This window comes from Equus caballus, chromosome 14, assembly GCF_041296265.1.
Source record: "Equus caballus isolate H_3958 breed thoroughbred chromosome 14, TB-T2T, whole genome shotgun sequence".
Classification (NCBI taxonomy): domain Eukaryota; kingdom Metazoa; phylum Chordata; class Mammalia; order Perissodactyla; family Equidae; genus Equus; species Equus caballus.
In genome coordinates, this window is record NC_091697.1 from 66,892,863 (window position 1) to 66,914,118 (window position 21,256).

Genomic DNA, 21,256 nt, shown 5'->3' on the forward strand with positions numbered 1-21,256 from the left:
AATAAGCAAAATTGGAAAGAAAAAATTTAAGCGGATTCAACAATGCCTGAGTCATTCATGAATGCTGTTTTCATTGGAGAAATCAGTAAAAGAAAACTGAAGATCTTTTAAAAGTCAAAAAGTCTGTTTCTCTTCTTTATTCTTGGCAGAATGAGGTATGTCTTCCTAAAGGTCTGAGGGAAAGTTCTCAAACCGCCTTCTTCAGATTGTTTACTCACACCAGGTTGACAATTGTTATGGTTTCCAAAACTATAACATCCAAATTTGGCTGTAAAGCTTTGGACATTTATTCAATTAAACAGCATTCTAAACACTTATGACATAGCAGGCACTGAGGTGCTAAGGGTATACACTCTGAGATGCTTGCTTTGGAGGAGGAGTAGGTGGCTAAGAGACTCAGATTATGTGATTGCTGAGGTTCCTTCCAGTTTTATTGCTCTATATAACATAATTTCCTTAAAGCAATCAGAATTGGAAGGTAGCTAAAATCAAAATAAGCTAATGGTTTTACCAAATATAAAGAAAAAGTGAGCAAAAAGCAAAGAGAAGCCCACCTACTTAGCCTGGGGAAGAGACACTGTGGAGGCTTCCTAGGGGAGGGAATTACTTAGCTGAGTCTTGTAGGACAAGGAGGAGGTGGACAAAAGAGAGCAGAGGAGCCCCATGCAGAAGGGCCCTGCAGCAGTATAAGAGTCCTTGGTGAGTTTGGGGAACTGGAAATGGCTTGAGACAGTTGGAAAGTGGAGATAGGTCTGTCAGAGTGATGACCCGAGAGTGGAGGTGGAGAAGCAGCTGATGGAGATGGCTCGGCACAGCAACTTCAGGAATTTGGGGAACCAGTGAAGGGTTTTTGGCACAGGGGTAACTTGATCAGATTAGACTTTTAGAAAATGACTCTGACAGCAGCTTAGGGAATGGGTTTTAAGTTGGGGGTTGGTTAAGAGGGGGAAGCTGGAATGAGGAGAGAGATAGGGGCCTAATTTGATGGCCTGAACTGAGGCTATGGGGATAAAAGGAGGAGATGAGGTCCAGATTTATTTAAAAGGCAAAACTGGAAGAATTGGATAACAAATTAACTGGGCTTGGGTGAGGGTCTTGTGTGATGGGCTGGGGTGGGATTTTAGATTGACTCCCAAGTTTTTGGCTCAAATAGCTGAGGGATAAATGGTGTTATTCACTAAGGCAAAGGATAAAGAGACGGCAGATTTGGAGGGCACGAAAGACAACAGTTTTGGTTTTGAGCATGCGAAGTTTCAGACGTGTGGTAGGTAGATCGTATTTTCCAGAGATGGTCCCAACCTTATCTTGCATACCAAGTGCTCTTGTTACAATGTGACTTTTGTATATCTACCACTGAGAGATGGGGGTCTATCTTCCTTCCCTTCAACCTGGGTGGGCTTTCATGATGGCTATGACAAACAGCATATGATGGAATTGATGCTATATGACTTCTAAGTCTATCTCATAAAAATTCCACACACTTCTACCTTGCTCTCTTGGGATGCTTACTCTCAGAACACAACTGCCATATTTTCAAGAAGTCCAAACTGGCACCAGGTGAAGAGACTACAAGGAGAGGCCCTGTGCAAGTCTTCCAGCCAACAGCCCAGCTGAGGTCCCAGCCAACAGGAACATCAATCACCAGCCATGTGAGTGAAGGTATATCCAGATGATTCTAGATCCAAACTGTCAAGTTGTCCCAACCTAGAATCTTCCCAGTTGAGGTCCCTGACATAGTGCATTATAGATCAACCATCCTTGTTGTGTCCTCTCTGAACTCCTGGCCCACAGAATCTGTGATCATAGTAAAATGGTTGTTTTACACCAGTACATGTTGGGGTAGTTTGCTATATAGCAGTAGTACCCGGAACAGGATGCACGTGAGATATTTGTGTGAACGTGTCCAGTGCAGACTTGGCTGTGTGTACTGAAGCTCACAGTAGAGGTCTGGGCTGGAAACGTTGAACTAGGAGTCGCTGGCATATAGATTATAACTGAAGCCATAGATATAAGTGGTATCCCAGGGAGGGTCTTAAGTAAGAAGACAAGAAAGGTGGATCTGGAACCCAAGAGCATACTTATATGTAAGGAACATTTAGAGGAAAAGAAGCATGCAGAAGAAACTAAGAGCAAAATTAGTCAGGATTCAGACAGAAAACTAGAAATAACTTGAAATATTTCAAGCAGAGATTTAGGTGCTTACAAAATTATCAGAAAGACAAGGCATCTGCCCCCAGCTTCTAGGTTCACTGCCGTAGTTGTGGTACAGAGTCAGAGAGCTGCTGCCTCCACCCAGAGGGCAGGGATCTGCTGAAACGTGTTTGCAACCTCACAGATCCGTGTGAGCATTGAGGTGGTGATTGGTAGGGGGGCACAGAGGCCGCTGCAGAAACTCTTCTCTGTGAAGCCCAGGCCTCTGCCACCACTGCTGGGGGAGAAGAATGACTTCCACTTTCCAAATCCCATGCAGTGGATCTCACTGCATCCAGAGTGCAAATTTTATCCAGAACCCAGGAGCAAGGGAATACAAAGAAACGTATCCCAGGCTTCTCCTAGTAGAGAGAGTAAAAAGGGGAGTGAGAATGGATGCTGGTTACAAAAACCAAACCAAACTGAACCAAAATACAGCCCAATGACTTTCCAGAGAAATGGGGTGGTTTGAGGCACAGAATAGAGTCCACCTGTAAAGTCAAGTCAGGAAGGGAAATTGAAGGGTGCAAGGGCAGTGGATTTTGGAGTCCAACAATCTTCAGTTCAAACCTCCAATTTAGTCACTTACTTATGGTGCTCACCACTCTTCCAGGCTTCTGTTTCCTCAACTGGGGATGAAAATACAACATTGCAGGGTTGTTGGGAGAGTCGAAAATGACATGTATTGGGTGCTGAGCACAGAGATTGGAACACAGAGGCAGACGTCAATGGTGGCTGTAACAATTCCTAAAGTGGGAACTGAGGCAGGACTCAGTGGAGCAGTGAGCAGTCTCCTGCCCATAAAGGAGGTTCCATCTCCTTGATGAATGAGAACAAGAATGGCAAATACATTAGTGGAACAGAAACTTCCTGAATGGCATTTGGTCAGACTTTATTCAATAGCCCTTGATTTAACACTGCTCTGTTAGAGATCTTTAGATAAAAAGTGGCTCATATCCTCTCTTAGAGAGTTAATTTCAACATATATTTTGAAGGGTGAAAGAAAGTGAGCGGAAACAAGAAAAAGCTGCTAAGAGCTAAGTTTACAGCAGCTGGTACCTAACTGCAAGTTTCAGAGCTGACTGACTCCACTCCCCCTTTCACTGCCAGCTTGTTCTGATCCTAGGGGAAGCTTGCTGAGCTGCAAAAATCCCATGACTGCCAGTCTGTCTCCACTTCCCATCTGAGTTATCTCTATTGCTAAATTATGCTAAATTATAGAGCAAAAGATGGACCAGTCAAAATACAGTGTATAATATCTAAGAACGCTTGGCATAGCGTAGTGGAAAGATCACAGCTGGATTTAGACCCAGGTGATGCTCCTTTTGAGCTGGGTCACCACAGCTATACTCTGAACCTCTCTGAGCCTCAATTTCCTCATTTATGTAATAGAGAAAATGTACTAACTACCATGCAGGGCTGCTGTGAAGATGCAATGAGATTAGGAAATGATGATAGCTGCCATTTATTGACATGTATGCGCCAGATGCTTTGCTAAGGGCTTTATATACATTTACTTAACTTAATCCTCAGAATAAGCCTAGGAGGATTTGTTATCTCTAACTTGTAGATAGGGAAACTGAGGTTTAAAGAGATTAAGTAACTTGCCCCATATCACACAGATGCTAAATATGTTGCAGAGGCAGGATTTGAACCCCTGCTGACGGAAGAGTAGCGTGGGGTCTGGCATGCAGGAAGTACTCAGTAAATGAAAAATGTTATTTTTTGCTAGTCCAGCCCACTCCCTCATTTGATAGACCCCAAACTGATTCAGAGAGAGTGACTTGCCAAGGGGCAGGGCTGGGGTTGAAATGTAAATCTCCTGATTCTGAGTCTATTGCTTTTTAGCTTAACCTAAACTGTCCTGCCTGTATCAAATCCCTTTCTAGGAAGACTGACTCGAAACTTTGACAGGCTGGACGTGAGCGATCACATGTGCGTGACAACAGCGCCGTCTGCCGGCTTCTAGGAGAACTGAAAGGGGGCTCTGGCGGTTTACGCATGCTGGTATCTTTAGGTAGACTTTCTCTCAGCAGCTCTTGATTACTTCCCACCGCCGTCATTTTTTTTTTTTTTTTCAGATGGGCACCCTTGTGTCCTTAAGTCTTTCATTACTAAAACGTCATCCTTTGTCTTTGAAAAGCTTGGGACCCTGCCCAGAGGGGTGGACCCAGTCTTAGGGTTTCCTCTGATTCTCCTGGAGCCCTCCCCTAAGATTCGAGCATGCTCTTCCCCATCCCCCTCAACTGAGAAAAACTCACTCGGTGAGGACTGTAACCCAGGCATAGCCCTGGGTGAGCTGGTGAATGACAGAGTGACAGGTGCATGAGCATAGAAAGAGCTGTCTTTAGGGTGGGAGTCCCTAGGTCTCAGTGCTGCTGAAGTCACGTGGGAGAACCAATCCGAGCACACACCACCTCGCTGGACTCCAGCCTAGGCTTTGTGCTCTAAATACGCCAAGGTAGCCGAATGTTTAAGAATACATTCTCTAGGGAAGAAACCCAGCGTCTCTTGGCCTATAACTCCAAATAGATGGCATTCAGTGACCACTACACATTCCTTTTCTAATATTTTGAGCAAATGCTGGTGTTTCTAAATGATGAACACATCAATCCTCAAACCCCTGCTCTCACTGAGGATTTAAGGAGAGATGGCCTGTACTGTGCATGGCATTGTGCCCACCACTCAGAAAAGCAAGTAATAAAGAGTCGCTAGAACAAAAAAAGCAAAAAGCCGTTCTGTTCCCAGGACCGGCACAGGCTCTCTAATCTCCTAAACTCCTTCTGCGGAGTAGGCATTGGCAGGCTTTTGAATGAGGATCTGATTGCCGGGCATTCCACCCCCAGTGCCAATCACCTGCCCTGCCCTTGGTAATGCTGGAACTCATCAGTCTTCTCCTGGCGTCAGAAACAAACTTGTTATTTTAAATAGCCCTTCCTTCAATCCTCTGGCAATTGCCAAGAGCGTTTGCTTTCCTGCCCTTTATTTTCAAATTAAAGAAAATTCACCAAAACTTTTCCTTGATTACTCTCTTCCTGAAAAAGAGAGGGGATGGGCCTCCAGGGAGGAAAGGAACCAGTTACAGCCCTGGCAGAATCTGCCAATACCAGCTGGATGTGGTTTTCTATCTTATTTAGGTGGCATTTTCACCAGCAGGGACCAGACACAGTCCTAGTGATGTATACAATTTGACAAGGATTTCTGTTACTAACTCAAGGCTGACTGTGTGGGTATAATCATTTCATTTAAAGAGGTCAGTTGGTTAAGAGCACAGACTAAGACAGTGCTAGGCTCACGCCCGCATTACTCACCTACTCGCTAGGCAGTCTCAGATAATTCATTAACTTTGAGTTCTTCAACCCTAAAATAGGGAGAATGATGATAGGATCATTCCTGGCAGTACTTGTGAGGGTTACAGAAGATAATGTATGGACCCGCTGGTTGCTATGTCTGGCACAGAGTAAGCGTTCAATCCACTCATTTAACACAAGTTGACTGAGTACCCACTATGTGCCATGTGCTGATCCATCTTCTGGGGTTTTGGCAGTGAATGAAACAGCAAACTTCCTGTTCTCAGAAAGCCCACAGTCTAGCTGGGGAAGACAGATGCTAAACTTGTAAGACATGGTGCATCTGGAGCAATGCGCTGTGAAGAAAAATAAAGCAGACTAAGGGCTGGACAGTGACAGGGATGCTATTTTTGTCAGAGGGAAAGCTTCTCTCTTTTTTTGACAGGAAAATCTTCTCTGGGGAAATGGCTTTTGGGAGGAGGCCTGGGTGAAGAACAGGAGACAAGCCCCGGGGATACCCACAGGAAGAGTTCCACATGGAGCGATCAGCAAACCCAGGCTGGGAAGCAGACACGCACATGAACTTTGGAGCAGAGAAGGTGAGCGCGACCGGAGTGAGGGGGACAGGCAGAGGAGTCAGAGAGATGGCTCAGAGCCAGCTCGTGGGTGGCGGGACCTGTGAGGCCATGGGAAGGACCAGTCAACAAGTCTTGAAGGTGTGCAGGCCAAAGAACCAGACAAGGCCGCCACAGTTTTCTTCTTCCTCAGCTCTGTCCCATTCACCCTTCTTTGCACCTGGCGTGGTCATAGGTGGATATCTGTAACCAGTAGCAACCTTGAAAATTGTTCCATTTCATGACCATCATTTGACGCCTCCTTGATTCTGGAGAACTTTAACACTCACGAGAAGTGAAACTTGGGATATCCGGTTTAGAGAAGGTATTTGAATAAACTCCATTCCAGCACTCTCTCTGCCTTCTCTATTCTGTACTATTATGATTATTTTTATTAACATTAAGTGCTTCTCAACAATAGCTTATTTCTATTTATTTATTTATTTTTATATTTTTGCAGGGAAAGATTTGCCCTGAGCTAATGTCTGTTGCCGATCTTCCACTTTTTTCTTTTTGCTCCCCAAAGCCCCAGCACATAGTTGTATATTCTAGTTTAAGTCCTTCTGTTTCTTTTATGTGAGCTGCTGCCACAGCATGACAACTGACAGACGAGTGGCCTGATTCCCAGACTGGGAAGTGAACCCGGGCCACTGAAGCAGTAAGTGCCAAACTTTAACCACCAGGCCATCAGGCTTGGCTCAACAATAGCTTATTTCGTTAAGTGTAAAGGTTAATTCCAAAGGAAGATTTTTTAATTATTAATTTTAAAACCCACTGATGAGCCTTTGAGAAAATTAGCCCAGACTTGATGGCTGCATTTACCTTTCCCAGGAGCTAAAACTAAAATTATCGATTGCCTGTTTCCTTCAGTATGCAGAAGTAAATGTTTTATTTCCAAACTTGAGAAATATCCCAAAGCAGAAAGTCTTCCCGAAAACATTGACCTGTCTGTCAAGAATGTGTTTGATGACATAAAACAGACTGATGAAGCGACAGGAATCATCTTCTCTTATCAGAGGCAGGATCTTGTTTTGGAGGATATTTAAATTTAACCTCTGTGTGCGTGTGTGTGGGCATATATATGTGTGTGTATGTATAAATATTTCCCTCTGAAGGAAGCCAGCTGCCATGTTGTGAGCTGCCCTATGGAGAGGCCCACGTGGTAAGGAACTGATGTCTTCCGCCAACAGCCAGTGAGGATCTGAGGCCCTCTAGGTGAGCTTGGAAGCTAGTCCTCCCCCACTCAAGCCTTGAGATGGCTAAAGGCTCAGCCCACAGCTTGACTTTAGCTAGTGAGAGACCCTGCGCCAGAGGCAACCAGATGAACTGGGCCTGGATTCCTGACCCACAGAAGCTGTGAGATAAGATTTCTTGTCTTAAGTTACCAAGTTATTCAGTAACAGAGAACTAATAGATAGCTCATAGATGAATTTTTTCTTTTAGCTTTTCCTCAATATCCTGGTTCAAAGAAATACTTTAGGAATATAATGCTTACTAAAAGCACCAGGTTTGCATTATAAGATGACTCCAGAAATGTACACTTGGATACTAAAGCCTAGCTCTTCTTACTACAGAAACTGAAAAGCAAGTAAATAGTCTAAGCATTTTGATCTGAAATAATAAAACAAATGCTTTAAAATTCTTTCCGCTCTGATTCACCACTCTGAAATATATTAAAAAGAAATTGAAGATTACGTTTGGTTCACCACACACTGGCATTTATATCACATGCCACTTGTGGGGTGAGGTGCACAGGGTGCAGGCTGGTCGCACGGGGCCCTGTCTGTAGGAGCTTGCAGTCGAGTTCACAGCTGTCGCTACCAGATATTTCCTCAGTGTTACCATCCCCACTTCACAGGCCTAGAAAAAGTTCCCGATTCCTCTAAGAAGGTTTCTTCAGTGTGAATTTAAACTTTATCGGTTCGGGTATTGGCATTTGCCCTTATAAAAAGTCAGATAAGCAGAGTGATAAACCATGAACTGCGCCTAGAATATGGATCTAAAGCAAAATAAGGACTGAGAAATCATCCCTTTCATTTGCCTGAAAAATTACACCGGGTGCAAAGGAGTTATAAATGTTGTTTAAGATTCCGGAGCTAAGCAGTTATATGGGACTACAGGGGATGGTTTACTCTGTGCAGGCACCTGCCTGCTGATAAGCAGCTGGAAGCAAAACAAAAAATATCCCCTGAAACATTGCAACGGCAGCAAAGCAAATAGTTCTGTTTATGAAGGGGAAAGGGCCCCAAATAAACATACAAATAAACCAAAAAGAAGCACTGACATAATCATGAGCACTTCTCACGTGAAGAGACCTGGATTTCTGCAAATTATATTTGCTTAGCTAAGTGTGAATGCAATATTGCTTATGCTTATCTGAGGAGTCAGGAAGCAAATGAGCCGAGAATTAAACCAGACATACTAGCTAGAATGCCTTTAAAACTTGCTTTCAGAGTCATAAAAATTGTTTGGAAAGCCAGTGATCTAATAACTATAGAAAACCAAAGCTCCTACTAAATATTTGTTTATCTCTAGTTTTAGTGTCTAGTCTATGATATACGGACACACACTCTGTCGGTAGTCTCAGCTTTGAGGATTTGTTCCTTAAGAGACCTCCATCACTTTCCCAGAGCATTTACGGCTCTATATGTGTCCTTCCTTTCTAAACTGTGAATCCTCTGAGAGCAGTCTAGTTCATTTTTTTAATCCCCAACTAGCTAAATTCCTGGTACACAGTAGATGATCAAAATCTGCCAATTGAACAAATAAATGATAACGTAAAGAAGCTGAAGGAGAACTTGCCTGGAGCCTCAATATCACAATCCTTCATCAAAGGGTAGTGACACTGAACCTTCACTTCTCCCCAAAGAACCACCATCCACAGCGTGAACTGAAGGGGTTCCCCTTGGATGGCAATTCTAAAGCTGCTACCGTCACCTTGAATCTTAGACTGCTGTTTCTACCCCACCTCCTTTATCCAAGTCTTCTTTCTACCCCTTCTGTGCTGGGATAGGGTTTCCAACATAGCATTACCATGTCAGGGTGAGCGGATAGAGCAGAGTGAGAGAGGCTTCCCATCTATCCATCACTGAGGGGTCAACTGTTACCCAGAGTCATTTTTTTTCCCTAAAAGTTGATTTTTATTGAGTTTATGATAGTTTACAATCTTGTGAAATTTCAGTTGTACATTTTGTCAGTCGTGTTGTAGGTGCACCCCTTCAACCTTTCTGTCCACCTGCTACCCACCCTTTCCCCTGGTAGCCACAAATCTGTTCTCTTTGTCTCCATGTTTAAATTCCTCATATGAGTGGAGTCATACAGAGATTGTCCTTCTCTATCTGGCTTATTTCACTTAACATAATTCCCTCAAGGTCCATCCATGTTGTTGTGAATGAGATGATTTTATTCTTTTTTATGGCTGAGTAGTAGTCCATTGGGTATATATACCATATCTTCTTTATCCAATTATCGGTTGATGGGCACTTAGGTTGCTTCCACGTCTTGGCTATTATAAATAATGCTGCAATGAACATAGGGCTGCATGGGACTTTTGGAATTGCCGATTTCAAGTTCTTTGGATAGATACCCAGTGGTGGGATGGGTGGGTCATATGGTATTCCTATTTTTAATTTTTTGAGAAATCTCCATACTGTTTTCCACAGTGGCTGCACCAGTTTGCATTCCCACCAGCAATGTATGAGTATTCCTTTTTCTCTACAACCTCTCTCACATTTGTTACTTTTTGTTTTGGTTATTTTTGCCATTCTAATGGGTGTAAGGTGATATCTTAGTGTAGTTTTGATTTGCATTTCCCTGATGATCAGTGATGATGAGCATCTTTTCATGTGTCTATTGGCCATCTGTATATCTTTGGAGAAATGTCTGTTCACATCTCCTAACCATTTTTTTGATTGGGTTGTTTGATTTTTTGTTGTTGAGTTGTGTGAGTTCTTTATATATTATGGAGATTAACCCTTTGTCAGATAACCCAGAGTCATTTTTATCTTGTATCATGATTTGGTAAAAATTAATCAGAGCCCAATAAACTCAACAAGAAGTAAACATTTATTTAATGTATCCTATTAACCTAGTGTGTTCAAGAAGTCTTCATTGTTAAAGAACTTTTGCAATATTGTCATGAACAGGATGTCCTGACTGAGGAGGAAAGACTTACTATGGGATCATTTAAAAAGGATGGCCTATAAATATCTATGGAGTTATTGAAACATGAGCACTTTCCCAACTTTGGCTCAAAGCACAATGCCATGGCCATGCCTAGATCTTTCTCACTACCATTCCACTGCAAGTTTTAAAGCATATCTACTGATTCTCATGCAACCTCTGATGGAGGAAGCCATCACTTTACAAAATGGGAAACAGAGCTGCCTGAAGTATTTTCTTGATCTGGGACAGAGATGGCAAATAAATGATTCCTTCATGACAGACAGTCATTGTCAATCATCGAGCTCATTTCTGTTAGGCCTGGCCTGAGTATGATCCAGAATCCTTTTCAATACAGCTAAGTGTAGCTACATCAAAAAGGTGGCATGTGAGAAAATATACATTTGCCGTCCCTAAGGACACAGGGGCAAATGCTAGTTGTGGCTATGGAGACATTGTTCTGTAGGTATCTTAGTAACTGGTGCTTGAAAATTTTTCAAATGAGTGTCCTGTAACTCAGTGAGACTGTCGGTTGACCAAGGTCATGCAGCAAGTGGAAGGCAGAGGAAGTTTGAATAAGGAATATCTCACCTGAAACTCTTCAACAGAATTAGGTGGCTTTTCTTTTCACCTCAATATCGTGTTCCATATTCCTAAGAGAGAGCATCTGGGAGAGACAAGTAGAGCTAAACCTCAATGCCTTTCCTGATTATAAATTGCCCTTCTCTAGCCTCTTTGCCAACTTACAGTTAGACAGCCATTACATTTTGCACAAATTCCTTGCTGTCTAGAGCCCTGTCTAGAGCGGTCTTATATGTACCTTTCTCCACTCTTAGCATGTGCTCGTCTCTATCTCCTGAACTATGAATCTACAAAAGGATTTTCATTATGAAGGCTTTTATAATAAGCTCTGGGCTCTTGATTTGGAGAATATATCCAAAAGATATGCAAGACTAAAATTAAGAAGTAAACATGTGAGTGAACAAATAATTTTGAACTAGTTGAACACACAGTCAGAGACTGAGTAGTTTAATTGGAGAGATCTTACCAAACATGTATTTTAAAAACGATTCCAGAGCAAAAGAAAAATGGAGAACTTATCTGGTTTCATGAGGCTAGACGAAACTCCTGATACCAACTGGAGAAGAGAGCAAAACAAGCAAACAAACGAGCAAAAGCAACAACAGACTGAAACACACCAAAGAGCTCCCCCCACTTTCATCCGGCCACCTTCCTGAGCACTTGCCCTAGACCCTGAGAGCTTAGGGCTCGTTAGTGATCTCACCAGTGGAATGAGACTGCTTTGGGATTTGGGGGTCCACTTGGTGGGCGGTGGTGGTGAAAGGGAAGGGGATCAGAGCTCGGCCAGCATCTCTGACCACCAAAGAGAATGAGTGATTGTTTTAATGGGGAGCAATGTCTCTGCCAGAAAAATAATTCAGTTGCCGGTAGAAGGAGCCCCCTCTCCTCAATAAGAATTAGCTCAAGACACCAAATAAGTGTTTTCTATGTAGCAAGACCAGCATTTATTGACCCTAGGATGTCTTCAGGGTAAGGAGGGCCTTGTCATTTTAGCAAGCTGACAACCAGAAGGCCATATTACATTTCTGGATTATTAGCAAAACATTGAACCAGGAGGAATCAGAAGGTGTACTTGGAGTCCTAACTACATCCCTTATGAGCGCTCAGAGCCTTGGGAAGTCATTTAACACCTGGGATCCCGCCTCTTTATCTGTAAACAGGAGAAGAGGTTGCCTCAGGATAACGTCCTGGAATATTGAGAATCAGATAGGACAACAGGAAAGGACTTTAGAATTTGCAATATGATATTAAAGAGGCCTGTGCGGGGAGGGGAAACTTTAAAAGATATTGATAAAGTATGTTCTAATTCTATTATTTATTAAGCCACTCACTAGCTTGTAATCTTGGGCATGTTGCTTAACCTCTGGGCCTCAGTTTCCTCATCTGCTAAATGGGATTAATAATACTACCCATCTAATAAAGCTGTTGTGAGGATTAAGTTAGTATTTTTAAAATGCTTAGAAATATAAATATTTTTATATAAAATGTGTTTATGCTCATCGAATTGGGTGACAATGCTTTAGGACTCCTGTGTGCTCTGGTTCTTTGGGGTTTACAGTGGCATTTGTGGAACAACCATGTAGAAGAGGTTTGAAGTGTAGAACCCCTTCAGTGTTAACCAAGCATTTACCATCACCTTGGACCTGAAGTCATCTCGCTGAACCTCTGTCAAAGATCCTTTCTGTTTGGCTTCAACCACACCTTTGCCTTCAACGTCACAAACTTTACAACTGCCTTGCTTTCTCACCCAAGACTTTTTCCCCCTCAGAAGAAATGCACTCATTCTGCAGTTGCAATTTTGTGATCACGTGTTCTATGTGGTACAGAAATGAAATATGCACAAAACATAGTCACAGGCAACTTGAAGCATGCCTCAAGATGTTGCCAAACATGTTCATATGCAATTGGAGCTTCTCACTGCAAAACTAGCATCAACCAAACCATGTGTTTACAGGAAAGAATTTTGAGCCACCCTTATAATTTTAAATACGGAAGATTCAATTTGAGACACATATATGAAATCCTTTTCCTCAGTGTTTTAATTCGATTCCATCAGGATCAACTAGACCACAGTGAATTGTGGTACCTTTAGGTCCATTGACCAGCAGCAGCTACCAGTGAGAGGCTCATTTACATGGCGGCTGTCCTTAGGAAGGTGGGGTGGTGCCTGCTGAATGAGGAGTAAGGGCAGTGATCTCACTCCTCTGGCCACAGCAGTTTAGGGCAAAGGTTAACACTTGACTCAACCTGGGCCAGCTTCTCTGTTAGAGGAAGCTAGAATTGGGACACAGTAACAGTCAGGACCTTGAGTTCAGAGGACACACTGGATTGTTTGGGGCAGCCATTTTTCTACATACGCAGTGAAACAGCCAAAGCTGATCCATAGAAAAGAGAGAAGAATATGTGCAGGGAGAAGAAGACAGATCATTTGGCAAGAGGATGAGAAGCGGGAGGGAGACTGAGGTCGCTTTGTTTCCTAGCTGCTTTGCTGTTTTTAGTTCCAGGCCTACATGAAGTCTGATGATGCTTCCTGCCTTGGAGTTCTGTGAAAGACCCTTGGGTCCTTCCACTATAATCTCCTCCTTCCCCTTAGACTAAATTGAGTGAGTTTTTGTAACTTTTAACCAAATAATCCCTGACTAGGACAAGAGGGTAGGCAGAACATAGTGAGGGGAAGAGCCAGTAGACCAGTGACTGCCTTGGTTCTTATTGTAGCGTTTGGTTGATGGAGTCCTGTTCTCCCAAACCTGTCTCCTCAGGTGGGCTACCTGAGAAGATGGTGGTGGGAGAGATCAGCCTTTCCCTTTAGGTGTGGGTTCTGTGCTGAGGAAACTAGGTAATCACAAATCTGTCATCCATTAATCAATTCCGTAAATAATACTTAGCACCTTTCTCATGCTAACACTCTGAGAGGCAATGGAGATGTCTAGATTAGTAAAGTCACATCTCTCCTCTCTAGGAGCTCAGTGTCAATAGGTGAAATATCTTCTTTAGTCAGATTTGTGAATCAAGACAAATTTTATTGTATTTTATTTTGTTTTTTGTGAGGAAGATTGGTCCAGCTAACATCTGTTGCCAATCTTCCTCTTTTGGCTTGAGGAAGATTGTCACTGAGCTAACATCTGTGCTAATCTTCCTCTATTTTGTACGTGGGACACTGCCACAGAATGGCTTGATGAGCGGTGTATAGGTCCATGCCCAGGATCCAAACTCGTGAACCCTGGGCTGCCAAAGCAGAGCACGCCACCAGACTGGCTTGCCAAATTTCGTTTTAATTCTATTGATTTTTTTAAGATTTTATTTTTTCCTTTTTCTCCCCAAAGCCCCCCCGTACATAGTTGTATATTCTTCGATGTGGGTCCTTCTAGTTGTGGCATGTGGGACACTGCCTCAGCATGGTTTGATGAGCAGTGTCATGTCCGCGCCCAGGATTCGAACCAACGAAACACTGGGCGGCCTGCAGCGGAGCGCGCGAACTTAACCGCTCGGCCACGGGGCCAGCCCCATAATTCTATTGATTTTTAAAAATACTTTTCCTTTTCATTGTGTGGCACATATTCTAATGAGAAGGGTTACAGAAGTTTAATATCCAGAAATTAGACAATCAGTTCTTTTTAAAAAGATATCTGATAGTATGAGTATAATTTCTTATATCTGTTATTTACATAGAGTATTTTGGTATTTTAAAATACAACTTAAAATTTTGTGGCAAAAAATCTTACAGATTAATTCCACATTAAACTTTCTTTTGTCATGTTCAATTTCTTTCCTCATAAAAATATTTATCTGGTGTTGCTTTTGTTTCTGTCAAGGACCCCAGGATCTGACACAGGAGCTGGGGAAACTCTGCATGTCGGTGCCTTTTAACTCAGACAGCAGTATTTCTGCAGGCTTCAGATGCTGAGGCTCTGGGCAGAGGGAGGAGATTGGCCTCATAATATTCTCCTTGGATTGTACACTCTGGTAAAGCAGCTCTTAGAAACAAACAAGGAAAATGAGTGGGAAGAGGAGGAAAGAAAGAGCGGGAGGAAGAAGAGAAAGGAGAAGCAGCAGCAGCAGCAATTAAGCCAAAACAAAGGGTTCCATCTGTGCTTGTTTTCCTTCAGGCTCTGCGCTTTGCTGAGTTCCTTGCTGAAACAGAAGAGCCTGTGATGTCTCAAGCTCTGTCTCCCTCTGGTGACGATTCTTACCAACTCCGGACTCCTGCACAGGCTGTGGTCATCCCTGTTTTCCTGAGAAGCTGAAGCCTCTGTTGATAAAAATGCTCACTCTTTCCCTTCGAAGACTCGAATGGGGGCTTCAGTTGGGGTGGCCATGTAACACCACGAGTGAATGGCACGTGCCCTTGGTTGACTGCCTGGGCTTGAATGCCAGCTCTGCCGCCCACTGTGAAACAGCCAGCGCATTATTGAAACTCTCTGCACCTGTTCCCTCATCTGTAAATTGAGGGTGTGAGCTCCACAACCCAGAGGTTGTTGTGACATGTGAACAAGGCACTCCCCGTCAGCACTTGCACTGAGCCTGGCGGAGAGAGCAGTCGCTGCCGTGGTTCTGGCCAGAAGGTGCTGGAACTGGGATCCTTGAAGACACAGAGCCCAGCTTTTCTGACAAGCCAAAGGCATCAGCAAAGGAGGCATTAGCTATGAAAGGATGAGGGTGTGCATACTAGGAGTCAGTTTCCTTATGTTTTCAAATCAGATCCTAGTTAGTACAAAGTATATGAAAAACATACAAAAATTCTCCAGATTTTGGTCACCAGGAGAATTTCAAAATTTTTGTCTTAGAGAGATTCTAGAGTCTGACTCTTTGGGTTAAATCCTGATTCTACCACTTTTCAGCTGTTTGACTTTGTGCAAATTATTCGGCTTTTCTGAGCCTTCGTCTCCTCCTCTGTAAAGTGGGGGTGAGATCGCTCCCCACTTCTACAGTGTTCTTGGGACCTTTAAATGAGACCATCCTCATGAAGCACCTAGTAAATGCTTGTGCAGAGGAAGCCCTCAGTGTATGTTACATATTATCAACTCTAATCCAAGCTGAGTTTTTCGCTCTCCAAGGAAGTTTGAGCACAGCATCAAGGGAGAAAGCTTACTAATTGTAGAGTAATTTCTGAAGCAATCAGGTTAGCAGGAATGAAGCCTGATTACCTTTAAAACAAAAGAGTGGTTTTCAGAATTAGCTGCATATTCAAATTGCCTGGAGAGCTTTAAAAAATGTCAAAACCCAGGCTCTACCCTTTGAGGTTCTTATGTAATTGATCTGGGGCGTAGCCTGGTATTGAGAGGCATGAAAGCTCCCCAGATGATGATAATGTGCAGCCAAGGCTGGCAACCACTGCTCTAAGAGTACCTTTCTAAACACTTGCATGATGTTAGGTTTTTTTCCTTTTTTTTTTTGCTCCTTCATGCAAAATCTACTAGGGTGTACAAGCTAAAAAGCAACTTAAGAAAAGCGTATTTTTGAAATCAGAGCAGCTTGACTGGCTTTCAAGGATCAGAAAAACAATGGGAAAGGACAGCCAAAGTCCCAGCAAATACTTCTGCAAATTGTGATGCTCTTCAGGCTGACAAACCCATCCCCCTTCTCTTTGAAATCCCTTTCACTTGCACAGAGGGCAGAAGTCCTCTGCTATCCCACAGAGATTCAAAATCTGGGGGTAGCTGTGTGCTCTGTACACCCATGAACCCAGGGCAACAGCCTACATCAAGGAAAGCTTTAAAAGGGAAGAATCTTCGTGAAAGATACGAAGAAACTTTTAGGAAAGGAGTGGAATGGGGGTCACCAGCAAGAATCTGCCTCTATATCTGTAGCAAGGGGCTTTAGAAGGAAGCCACTTGTCCAAGGCCCAGAGCCCATCTGGGAATAAGTTAGGGGCAGGCAGTAGCCATCAGCCAGCTCTCAGGGATGAGCCTCTCCAGTGAGTGGGGATTTGGGGGTGATGGTGGGAGTACAGCATGCAAGGGCTCCCTTTCCAACCAAGGAGGTGCAGGCACAGGGAAAGATGTCACCTTGAGGGGAGAGTGGGAGGACATATCTAATGAGTCTGGGGACAGCAATTAGATGGAGGGAAGCTTTCACATACAACCCTGAAGTGTTACTTTTCTCATTTCCAGTCCAGAGCATGGACTCCGCAGTCAGATTACCTAAATTTGAATCTCAGCTTTGCCACTTACTTTGTGACCTTGGCAGACCACTTAACCTCTTAATGTCTCAGTTTTCCCATCTGTAAAATGGCAATGCTAATAGCACTCACTTCACAGAGTTGTTGAAAGGCTTAAATAAGCAATGTGAAGTGCTTTAAATAGTGTTTAGGACATGCTGAGGAACGTATTCAGTGTCAATATTTTTATTATTTCTGATCCAGCTCTGAAGAAACATTTTTAGGTCTTAAAAAGCGAAAATATCATGGGGCTGGCCCCGTGGTCGAGTGGTTAAGTTCGCGCGCTCCGCTGCAGGCCGCCCAGTGTTTCGTTGGTTCGAATCCTGGGCGCGGACATGGCACTGCTCATCAAACCACGCTGAGGCAGCGTCCCACATACCACAACTAGAGGAACCCACAACGAGAAATATACAATGTATGTTTATATGTCCTATGTACTAAAGGAAAAAATAAAATCTTTAAAAAAAAAAAAAAGCGAAAATATCATTCAAGCAAGTGACTGCAATGAAAGGGGTTGTCCAGAAAAAGAGAAGAGAGTGATCTTTGGTTTGGGAGAATTCTTACACCCCTGCCATGAGGACCCTTCCTTGAACCTCAGCTGTGGAAGTGTTGGAAGGACGCAAAGGCTGAGATCAAGCTAGGAAAAGAATTCCAACGTCAGGCCAAAGCCAGCTTGCGTGCTCTGAAGTGACAGCAGGGGATGCTGCAGGGAAAAACACAGGCAGAGCTGCAAACTTTTTGTCTCAGAGAACTTTCTGTGCCACAAGGAGAATGCCCCCACTACCCTGCGTTCTACACATAGGAATTCATTTCTAACAATTATGTTGTAGGGGGCGCTGAAAGTGACTATCTCCATTGTTAGGACTTGTAGCCCTTTGTTCCATTTAGGTGGACCTGAGTATTGACCAGCAGGTCCCCAGCTGATCCCTAAGCATGAGGCCTATTAAACCTGGGAGGGGAGTGAGTGCCTCCGTTGTGCCATCTTTGGGGGCAATTCTGCTGCACAAAGGAGTATGCATAAATTCCCCAGAGCAACTCCAGGAATCTAGGGAGCTTTTGGAATGTGAGATGAGATGAAGCCCCTAAGGAGAGATCCATGCCCTCATCGTTTCCTATGACAAACCCACAAACTCTATAGCTTTTGTCACACTGCTCTGGGGAAGGCGGGGCAGATCCCTGTAGATCACCAGGGTCAGACAGGACAGTTAGATATTTGGTCAAAGGACCAATTCCAGGTCCACTTAAGCAGTGATTTGAGTTAATAAATTCCCAAAATAACTTCAGTCCAGAAATGACAAGAATCAAATTCAAAGTGTAGCACGATAAAAGAGAAAGCTATCTCAGGGTCTCTGTTAATGAGGACATCGTATGAAGTTTTCTCAGAAAAGGTTTTTCAAGAGGCTTCAAAGTTTTATAAATTAATTAACGTTTTACATTCAGCATCCCACGAATTTCACATCTGCCACTGATTTTCTTGCTAATTAGAAAAGCTGTTGGTGGAGGAATTGTTAGATGTTTGCATAGTACAAATTAGGGCATAATTAGAAGGCAGAGTGTATGCTAATGAGCAGCAAGGCTGATAAACCAGTGTTTACACCAACAGAGAATCTTTCTTCTCATGGCTCTTTGAGCTCATTTCTGTTAGAATCCTATATGACTGTAGGTACACATCCCTTTTGATAGTTGGGTAGGAGTTGTTTGCAACTATACAATCTTCAGAGAGAAAACTTGCCCTCTGAAGTCTTTTAGTGTTAAAATCCGATGACAATATTGCAGCCATGCAATACCTGTTCTCAGGTGTAATCAGGTGAGACCTAGTACCAATTTCATTACTACCTGATAGTTGCTTTGGAATGCTTCTAGATATGCATCATAAAGTGTCTCTTCTCTTTGTGGAACCTCCAGCCTGGCAGAGACTGAAGGGGTCTGGCTCTTATGGAGAGCAAAGCAGGGGCCAAGCTGAGCATTATATGGCCCCAGCTGTAGTTCTCATCATTATTGCTCAGCCATTTTGTCTTTATGATCTTCCTTAGGCACTGAAGATAGACTGCTGGTTCAATATGGAACAAATAAGGAGCATGAGCTGTTCAGCTAACGCAAAATAGTTTGTAATAGAAGGTAACAAGTGAAATGTCACATGCCTACAGAAGGTAACTATCTTATTGAAGAAATAAAAACATACTTTGAAAGCCAGTACCAGATAGGAGATGAGTGGTTGTCAAAATGAGGCCTCTGTGAAGGTTTCCAAAGTCAGAGTCCCTGCTCCTGCCTCGGAAGACAGCGGTGACATTGATGAGAACCTGTGGCCCTTGAGACACTGTAAACTCCCATGGAATCCCTGCTTTGTGGCTCTGGCCCCTTTGCAGAAGGAATCACCATGGCATAGCCAGTCAGAGATCATGACCTGAGGGTCCCAGATGATACAAGGGTATTGTTGATTACAACAATGCCATTGCCCCCTCTTGGAGAATCCTTGTCCTCTGCAGCCAGATCATCCAACTGCTGTCTGCGACCTCCATAGAAATGTCCTGATTCTCTAAGCCTGGGGACCTTCCCTCCAACTTTGAGGCTTTGGCCACACTCACAACCAAGTTCTTTAGGCCAACACTGGTCAGGAGGCTCTCAGCAATCACCTCTGCCTGCTTACCCACATCGAGTGGGCTTGCACCGATGTTGCATACGCCTGGCCATTCCTTAGGCCTGGAGTGGCATATTCAAGGTCCACAAAGACCAGAGGGGTAACACAAGTGATTGTGGAGACACTGGCAAACCAGAGGACACAGGGTCCTTCTACAAAAAGCAGCCACCATGTGGCTCCAGTCGCACAGGATGGTGGACTGAGCATTGCCAGATCTTTCTGATTTCTCAAGAGAAGTTGGAACACTGGTTTTGTACGGGGAATTTGCCAATTTTGGAAATGTTAACAACAAATTCAAAACTTTAAAAAACCACAAGTCAAACAGAACAACACACACACAAGTCGTACTGTATTCATTCTACATGTGGCCTGGATGGAATCTGCCTTAGGCTGATGATCCCAGTCTCCAAAGATATAAACAAAGTGTCAAGAGAATTTAGAGATGGGTGATTTTGGCATAAGCTGGAAGAGTTGTAGAAGACTGCAAGAAGGACAACAGAATGACAATTCTATTGCTTTGTAATAGAGACAGCACCTCTCTGCTCTGTTTATTATTCACTTTTATCCTTCTAAAATTGAGGAGTTTTTGGAAATTATGAAATATGTTTAATTTTGAAAATATTCTGTTAATATAGTACCATATTAAGTCTCTGTGTCCCTAGAAAGCTGTTCCTGGCAGTTCATGCATGCTGCTTTATGATGTAATATGTTGGGATGGAGGTAAATAAATCCCTCAGGCAAAACACAATTTTTAAAACTCAGGAATTTTAACACACATTGTTTAAAAAATCTAATAGAGTGACATTCTGCTGAAAGAACATTTACTCTCTGAAGACATATCTGCAGTGAAATGTTGCCTTAAGGAACTAGAAATGCCTCATTTTTACCAAGAACTCGTATATGAAATAGGAACACATCGACATTCCAAGGATAGTTCAGAAACGGTCCTTTATGTAGCACAGTGAAGTGATGCTTCTGTAACAATGTACATCTGTTTTTGTATGATATTTTTAAGGGAGAAAACTTGCCTTTAAACTTTATAATGGTCACAATTACATATTAGAGAACAGGGATTTATCTTCCCTTGTACATTTTTTATATTCTTTTTCATTTTTTTGAAATTGATTTATATACCGTAAAATTCGCCCTGTTTTGTGTACAGTTCTATGAGTTTTGACAAACACGTATGTAACCTCTGGTGTCCTGTTTTGATGTTGGAAGTCAAGGTTAAACCTAGATTCATTAATTGCTTCAATTTCTTCTTTTGACTCCTTCAGTCATTCCAGCTCCTTTATAGAGCAGGCACTGGGACTCAAAGGAGCAAAGACACGGCCCCCACCTTCAAGGAGCTTTCTGGTTAAAACCGTAGAGGAGCCAGACACCTAAAAGTGACAGTGCAGTAAGGTAACTGCTGTAAAGGATGTCTGTATGGCTATCACTCCCATTCATTCATTTAACTAATATAGTCGGATCTATCCATCAGTACCAGGCCCGCTGCTCAGTGTTGAGAGTACAACTGTGGGCAAGAGCCCCGAGCAAGCTCACAGGCCAGTGAGGGGTGGGGGGGGAGCAACTAGATGCAGAGAGGTAAGTGCTCTGCTGGGGAAGGATGGAGATCTGTGGG

The 21,256-nt window shown here is 43.2% G+C and overlaps 1 long non-coding RNA gene across 1 annotated transcript; it reads left to right on the plus strand.

Moving 5' to 3' along the window:
- The first annotated feature begins 347 nt into the window (after positions 1-347).
- LOC138917567 (uncharacterized) lies at positions 348-17,468 on the plus strand. The gene is made up of 5 exons (XR_011425750.1): positions 348-699; positions 1,516-1,649; positions 4,080-4,207; positions 5,926-6,079; positions 14,944-17,468. It is a non-coding gene; the product is annotated as an uncharacterized lncRNA (long non-coding RNA).
- Positions 17,469-21,256: the final 3,788 nt, after the last annotated feature.